At 48.2% G+C, this 7,736-nt stretch overlaps 3 non-coding genes across 3 annotated transcripts; 1 reads left to right on the forward strand and 2 right to left on the reverse strand.

Moving 5' to 3' along the window:
- Positions 1–3,374: 3,374 nt before the first annotated feature.
- Positions 3,375–3,446, reverse strand: TRNAH-GUG (transfer RNA histidin (anticodon GUG)). The gene has a single exon. It is a non-coding gene; the product is annotated as a tRNA-His (tRNA).
- Positions 3,447–4,777: 1,331 nt separating this feature from the next.
- TRNAH-GUG (transfer RNA histidin (anticodon GUG)) lies at positions 4,778–4,849 on the reverse strand. Its single transcript has one exon. It is a non-coding gene; the product is annotated as a tRNA-His (tRNA).
- Positions 4,850–5,454: 605 nt separating this feature from the next.
- TRNAH-GUG (transfer RNA histidin (anticodon GUG)) lies at positions 5,455–5,526 on the forward strand. The gene has a single exon. It is a non-coding gene; the product is annotated as a tRNA-His (tRNA).
- Positions 5,527–7,736: the final 2,210 nt, after the last annotated feature.

The raw sequence follows: 7,736 nt of genomic DNA on the forward strand, positions 1-7,736 counted from the left end.
TCCCATATGGGTGGCAGGGATCCAAGTACTTGAGCCATCATTTGCTGCCTCCCAGGGTATGCAATGGTAGGAAGGAAGCTGGAATTGGGATCCCAGGCACTCTGACATGGGATGGCCAGCAGATGCTTTGCCAAATGCCCACCTTCATTATGTTTTTTGATGTTCAAATTGTCCCAAATTTGTCCAATGGGAAGCTTTACAAGACATTCTTATGTCTTTTGGTGTTGTCTTTTTTTTTTTTTTTTTTTAAGATTTTATTTGAAAGGCAGAGTGACAGAGAAAGAAGGAGAGGCAAAAAGAGATCTTCCATCACTCTCCAAATGGCTGCAACAGCTACAGCTGGGGCTGGGGCTGGGTGAGGCCAAAACCAGGTCTCCGAGTCTCCCACACAGGCGCAGGGGCCCAAGGACTTGGGCCATCTTCTACTGCTTTCCCAGGCCATAGCAGAGAGCTGGATTGGAAGTGGAGCAGCCCAGATTCAAATTGTGCCCAAATGGTGACTGGTGCATAGGGAGATTACTGATGCCATAAACAGGAGTGTCAATTTGTAAAGTCAACAACAGGAGTCACTGTGCACTTACTCCTCATGTAGGATCTCTGTCCTTAATGTGCTGTACACTGAGGCTTAATGCTATAACGAGTACTCAAACAGTATATTTCACTTTGTGTTTCTATGGGGGTGCAAACGATTGAAATCTTTACTTAATGTACACTAAACTGATCTTCTGTAAAAAAAAAAAAAAAAAAAAAAGAAATTATCAATTCCCAACTTGACTCTCACTGGGATTAAACATGACAATAGGTCTGATCTGATTTCATCATCATTTAAAAAAAAATCATCTATTATTTTTCACTTTATGTTTCTGTGTGGGAACAAACTGTTGAAATCCTTACTTAAGGTATACTAAGCTGATCTTCTGTATATTAAGATAATCGAAAATGAATCTTGATGTGAATGGAAGGGGAGAGGGAGTGGGAAAGGGGAGGGTTGTGGGTGGGAGGGACGGTATGGGGGGGGGGAAGCCATTGTAACCCATGAGTCGTACTTTGGAAATTTATATTCATTAAATAAAAGATAAAAAAAAAATTGTGCCCAAATGGGATACTGGCACTAGAGACAGTGGCTTTACCCGCTATGCCACAGCGCTGGACCCTAAAGTTAACATTTTAAAAATGGCTATTAAATATATCACCAAATGAACCTGCTTTGGTATAGTTCAACATTGCCTTATTTGCTGAACATTGAGGCTATTTACAATCTCCCCCTTTCTAAACAACTCTATAACAAACATATTTCTGCAGATAATTTTTTCTGTTAACATTATTTCTTTTGGTAAGAATCCCCAAAACATAATAATTGGGACAAAGAATGTCAACTTGTTTGATTCTTGATATACATCATACAGTTACTCCCACAGGCAGCCTTTAAAGTCAACAATGACTTCAAAGTGTCAAACTCAATAATTTTGTCTCATTTTTCTCCTTGACTTCTCTGACCCACCTGTCTGCTGACCTCCTGTCCTTGAAACCTTCTTCTCCTACACTTTTCTTAAAATGACACTCTCCTGGTTTCTTCCTCTCAGACTGAATTCTTATTTCCTCTCAACATTTGAAAGTTGTGTATGTACCAGGCCTGGCACTTTGCCCTTGGTTTTTTCACTGGGTACTGACTGAAGTATCCTCACTCTGTTTGCCTGTGTTTGGATGCCTGGTCATGTCCTGAACCCTCATTCTACCTGAGTTTTGTCTTCTTTTAGGAGTGGTCCTAGCCTTTTGTCTCCTCCAGTCTTGTCTGGGTCCATCTCTGTCCATAATCTTGAGAGGACAACTTCATCCCAGTACACTCACATATGCACTCTGTTATTTGATTCTAGATGTTGACACGGAGCTTCATTTGGATCAAGTCTGGTCTACATAGTTTTTGTCAACTTGGTGTTTAAAAAATAATTGAATTCATTATCAATATTTAAAAATTTTAGAGATCTTACTCTAGATGGTTGTCTTCTCCAGAAACATGAAGAGATCCAGTGCATGGAAGAGGAGTGGCCTGGGGGCCATTAGATGAGGCCACATCTTCAAAGACCAAGGCCTTAGGATTTCACTGGACCCCAAGTCAGTCCCTTTTATCACCAACTTTCAGCATCCCCCCCCCACACACACTTACTGTAGATTTAAGAGGAAAGTGAAATATTTCTTCAGGTTATGTGTCTTTAAAGGAAAGGAAAAGGTAGAGAGAAAAAGAGCAAGCAGGGGAGTGATACCTAGAGAGTGACAAGTTACTAGAAAAATGGAAAAGCATATTTTTCTTTTTAGTGCAAGCATAGACTGTTTCTATTGTATATGAAAATAATGTTGTTTTGCATTAAACACACACAATGGAATATGCAGCCATAAAGCAAACCTTGGGCACTTCACACACACATTTCTCTGTAAAGAAACCTCTGTTCAGATATTTATGGAAACGCAGGCAAGATTTAGTCCAACCTTCAATCAATTTGATTTTCTAATATTAGTGGCCCGAGACTAACAGTGGGTCCTGACTGAGAAGGAGAGATGGGCATGGAGGGTCTTCAGATGGACTGCCCAAGCCAAACCTCTCTTCCAGACTGCAAATTTGAGATGCTACTCTGCTCTCCCAACCTGAAATCAAAACAGGGTTTCTTCCTAACAGGGCCAAGACTCCCATCCATTTCATATGGGTTCAGTAAAGAATGCCTTTCCCCTATCTTTTCAGCCCAAATTGTCCCCCAACCTCCCTGGCTAGGAATCAGACCCTGGGGAGAGAAAGTACAGGACTTGAAATGGGTGGCAATTCCCTCTGGTGTGTGAATTCTTTCCCATAAAAAGAGATTGCCCTGTTCCTGCCCATCTGTCATTTCATGCTGTGTTAACATCACATCACTTCGAGGAGGGAGGAGAGGGGAAGGCGAGAGAAGGAAGAGATTGTGTTTTATGCAAGAAGCAAAGAGGACTATATTTACATATGTAATTACATACATAAATATTTGTTTACACAAGGATTGTCATAGAAAGATATACGGAAGACTTCTTACTTTTTTTCACTACACCTGTGTACATGTATTCTCTTTTTTACAAAAGAACGACCCAATTTTTTTAAATGCAAGAAAAAGAAAAAAGCCCACAAGGTCACGAGGGCGCTGTCTTGATCGTGTACAATGATTTATATCGGATTTTCGGGAGGGAAAGGATTACAACCGTTTGATCTAAGGCTGTGTTCAGAGGACTAAACGGGAATCACAGGGGGTGGCGATATTCCAGGCTGCTCAATTTTCAAGCGAGTAAACAGCTGTTCGTTTCAACAAAAAAACCTGAAGGGAAAAAACGAACCCCTTGCCGTGCCATTGTTCCCACAATGCCGTGACTCGGATTCGAACCGAGGTTGCTGCGGCCACAACGCAGAGTACTAACCACTATACGATCACGGCGAGCTACCGGGGACCTGAGGACACAGCCTTCCGATTGTCCCTTTCAATAGGCATAGGCCGGTCGCGTCTGCGTCACGGACTGACGATGCCTGAGAACGCGCAGGCGCATTGCGGTCTGCCGGGCTCGAATTCGCGCCAGCCGCAGGCGGCGGCGATGATAGTCTGCAGGCTTTCTGGGGCCGCCTTAAGAGTTTTGAGACCGCTTAGACGTCCAGGGACGGAGGTGCCCAGAACTCAGACTGTCCTTGGGGGACGCCCATCTTTTGTGCCCTGAAGACCCTTCCAGCGAAGCCTCCAGCGTGCCAGGGCCTGCAGGGGCCGTTCCTCGTGGCTTCTATTAAGCCATTTTCCCGAGCAGTGATCCAACATTCTCTTTACAGGGGTCTTGTTCGCCCCCATAACTGGGTGGGCTACGTAGAAGGAACTCGGTGGACGCAGCTTGCCCGCCTGGCCCCGCTCCTGTCGACACCCACTGCCTTCCAGGGTCTCGTTCTGCCGCGAGGCCCCCACTCCTCCCTGGGCTGTGTCGCCTCCAGGCCAGCTGCCCACCGGCCTGCTTCTGGTGGTCCAGCAGGCCACGGTCTGAGGCCACGGCTGCTAGTGGCTGTTTGCTCCCCTGAGGAGGCGCGGGTGGTGTCTGACGAGGGATCCGGGCCGCCCACCAGCTCAGCCGGCCGGCCCTCTGCAGAGCCACTGGAGCGGCCGTGCACCCCAGACTGCAGGAAACTCGTTGCCTCTTCCTGCTCATCCTTTGGCCCTCCCTCAGGGTGCCCCCCCCCCCCGGTCCCCTCATTCATTCACTCAGCGGGTCGCTGGGGACCGCCCACTCCCTGTCAGGCACAGCCTCCGGCACCGTGGGGAGTCGGGAAGCGGACTGACAGGAGACTTAGAACACCTGTGAATTAGGATCAGCCTGTCTCCTCAAGTCTTCCTTCAAGCCTTTGCACACGGAATGATCCTGGCTGTGCTGGGCAAATTCTCACTCTGCTTTACGACCTACTTCAACGGTCGCTTCCTCTGTGAGGCCTTCCCTTTCCTAACAGGAGTCTGCTTCCTGTGCGGAATTTCTAGGGAAATTCGCACAGAGGTCTTTTACATTTGTTCAGGGAGGCCAGAGCTCCGTGCTGCCTCTCGGAGAACGCGCCTAGCCCCCGGAGCAACCCGAGACCTAGATCCTTTGGAAATCCTTTTTAGCGAAAGCCTGAATAAACGTCGTCCCCAGCGGCCACAAGGGAGTTGGGGTTCCATTTTTCAGAACGTTACAAGCGCAAGATAAAAACGAAAGAGGACGATAAAATACAGCCCCCTTTGCCGTGCCATTGTTCCCACAATGCCGTGACTCGGATTCGAACCGAGGTTGCTGCGGCCACAACGCAGAGTACTAACCACTATACGATCACGGCGAGCTACTGGAGGACTGGTGGCGCTTCTCTCTCCGCAGCGCTCTTGTTCGTTGCAAGCTCCGCCCCTTTGTGGCGTCACTGGCTTGTCATTGCTTTTTCCCGCCCATCTCCAAATTGCGGCTGAGTGCGCGCAGGCGCAATAGTCTCCTCTGAGTTCTCGGTTTGGGTCCGCACTTTGATCCACTTGCAGAGAGACGTCTTTGCTTCACGAAAGGGGTTCCCCTTTCCCGCGCCTCGAGGCAGTTGTGGGGTGGCTCAGAATTCCTTCTTGTAGAACTCCAGGGACGGCTCCAGTCCCAGCCAGAGCCCGTTCAGGTAGCGCAATAGCCGGGGCGCTGTGAGCGTGAGAGCGACGACTCGGGGGTTTCATGTCAGTACGGCCTGGCCTTATAGGAATCTTTAGTTTGCAAAGCACTTCGCGGCCCCCTTTTGCGGCCGGTGCGCAGAGCCAAGCGGAGCTTTTGGGCTGGGGAGTCCAGGGCTCCCCTACTCCCTGGGGTCAGGGTGAGGACGATAGGGCGGGTGGCTACGGGAAGCACAGAGGCTGGGACAGCGTAAGAGGCAAGACGCCCGGCCGCTCGCTCCTCGTGGCGTCCCGGTAGCTCGCCGTGATCGTATAGTGGTTAGTACTCTGCGTTGTGGCCGCAGCAACCTCGGTTCGAATCCGAGTCACGGCATTGTGGGAACAATGGCACGGCAAGGGTGTCTTTTTAAATTTGGGAAGTCACATTCGTGCGAATGTGGGAGCTGCTTTCAGTTAGGTTGGGGCAGAGGTTACCATGGGGCCGTCACGCGTGAACAGAGAGCTCTGTGGATACAATGGACTATTGTTTCACGTTTTATTTACCCACCTGCCAGTGAGCCAGCCAACCCCCATCTCCAGCATGTGATAATTCTGCTTTGGGATAGATTCTGCGTAGTACTTTTTCCTCATTTGACCCCATCGATGGTCAAATCATACAGAATCCTCTAATAAGCATCACACCGGCTAAAACATCCATGCTTGGGGGCCATATATCACAACAACGCGCAAGCATTGGTTCAGGGTTTGAAGAGTGCAGATTGGTCAAAACACTGAACCATTCTTGGTTCAGATCCTGTGACAAGTGACACATACCACCACACCACAGGCGCTGGTTCCCGTAGTCACTATTGAGGGGTGCTTAATAAGTGGTTTGTGGCCCCATCTCCACAGCTCCTGGGTGGGTGACAAGCCATTTTCTCCTGGAGGCTTTTTTTTTTTTCCTAATCTACCTCAGATTTAAAGTCAATTTTGTTGATTTGTTTTCTGTGCAGTTAAAAAAAAAAACAAACTCAAGAAATGCAGGTCTGTCATGCGCCATTAGGCAAATTGGAAGTGAGTATTGGATTTGGCTTTCAGGCAGCTGGTGGCAGCCACGTCACTGTCAAGGAGGGAATGAGAGAGGACTGAGTGCAAAATAAGCCTCTTCAGTTCCTCCCAGGGGACTGGGGTGGGGAGTGGGGTGGGGGGGTGGGGGCGGAGGCAAACCAGGTCAGGAAGCATTCCTGGGAGAGATGGACATTGCATTGGGGCTGTGCCCCTACCCGCAAAAAAAAAAAAAAAAAAAAAAAAAAAAAAAATCCATCAGCAAAGACTTCCTGAACATGCTGAAGTGAGACATTGATAGGCTGTGATTCCCAGCCCCCAATTCCCTAAGAGTTTAGACCCCAAGAGTGTTCTGAGCAGAATAGGTGAAGGTGAACCTGAGAACTTGACAGGCTTCAGATGACTGATTTAAGGGTTATACACCTAGAGAGGATCAAAGTCACACACACGAACCAATCGATAGGAATGTGACAGTTTCTATTCCTTAGACTCCTCACCAAGAAATTTCACTGAAGTTTTTTAACCTGCAGGCTGGGTAAGCTGTCATGGTGGGAATAAATGAATGGCTCTGGCTCTCTCCTGTTGGCCCCACTGCCATTTCCCCACTACTCTGTGCAGGTGCTTCTGTGCTCTGGGCTGTGACCTGCTCCCAGAACCTAGGAGAAAGTCAGAAGCAACCACCTTTTAAGAGTATTGTGGGTAAAATCCAAGAAAACAAATCCAATAACCTCCACCTTCTGAGATAACCCCTTAGCCATCCACATCTGAGGCTGGGTATGCTAAGGAAAGCTAAACTGGAAGTGTCATATTGTGACACTTTGGTTTGCAGGAAGAGTGACAAGGGGCAAGAGTGCTCTCCTGCACTTCCAACTATAGGCCTTTTTCTTTTTGGCAGGTACATGTCTGTCCTGGAGTTGGTTGCATCCAGCTACCAACAATTCCTAACATCCTCTTCTGAGGTCACTCAGTCAGTTTCCCCTACTCTGATTCTAGGACCACAAAACAGATTGTGATAATGATTTGACTGCCTGGTAGACTTTCCTGCAGGAAGGAGCTCTGCTCGGAACAAGCTACTTGTTCTTTTCACTATGGGTATTTTGGTTTAGACTCAAGAGTCTGGTCGGTATGATTCATTTCCCCAGAGCCTACTTATTTCTGGGGGCTGTGACAAAGCCAGCTGGGCTGGCAGAGCTGAGAGCTGGAGACCCTGCCTTGGGAAGACCTCAGCAAGACGCTGCCACCTCGGGACACCGGCTCTGAGCAGCCAGTCAGCTCTTCCCTGCTACTGGGAAGCTGGTCTTTCCCCTTCCAGCATGAGGTCTGAGGTCTTCTCCAGGCCTCTCAGCTCCAGGAAAGAGGCAGCCAGTCTAAAGGCTCGCTGCTCATACTTTGAACACCTGCTCTTCCCTTCTTGGTTAGATTTGTTACTTTCTGCAGGGTTTCCAGTCTCTAAGTCACTGACTTTTTCTTTTCCCTTCTTTTCTTTACCGTTCCATATGATAGACCATGAGATGCAATAGTGACACCTTCCTCTAGGCT

The sequence above is a fragment of the Oryctolagus cuniculus genome, chromosome 12 (genome assembly GCF_051225735.1).
Source record: "Oryctolagus cuniculus isolate XC-2025 breed Fujian yellow rabbit chromosome 12, ASM5122573v1, whole genome shotgun sequence".
NCBI classification, from domain to species: domain Eukaryota; kingdom Metazoa; phylum Chordata; class Mammalia; order Lagomorpha; family Leporidae; genus Oryctolagus; species Oryctolagus cuniculus.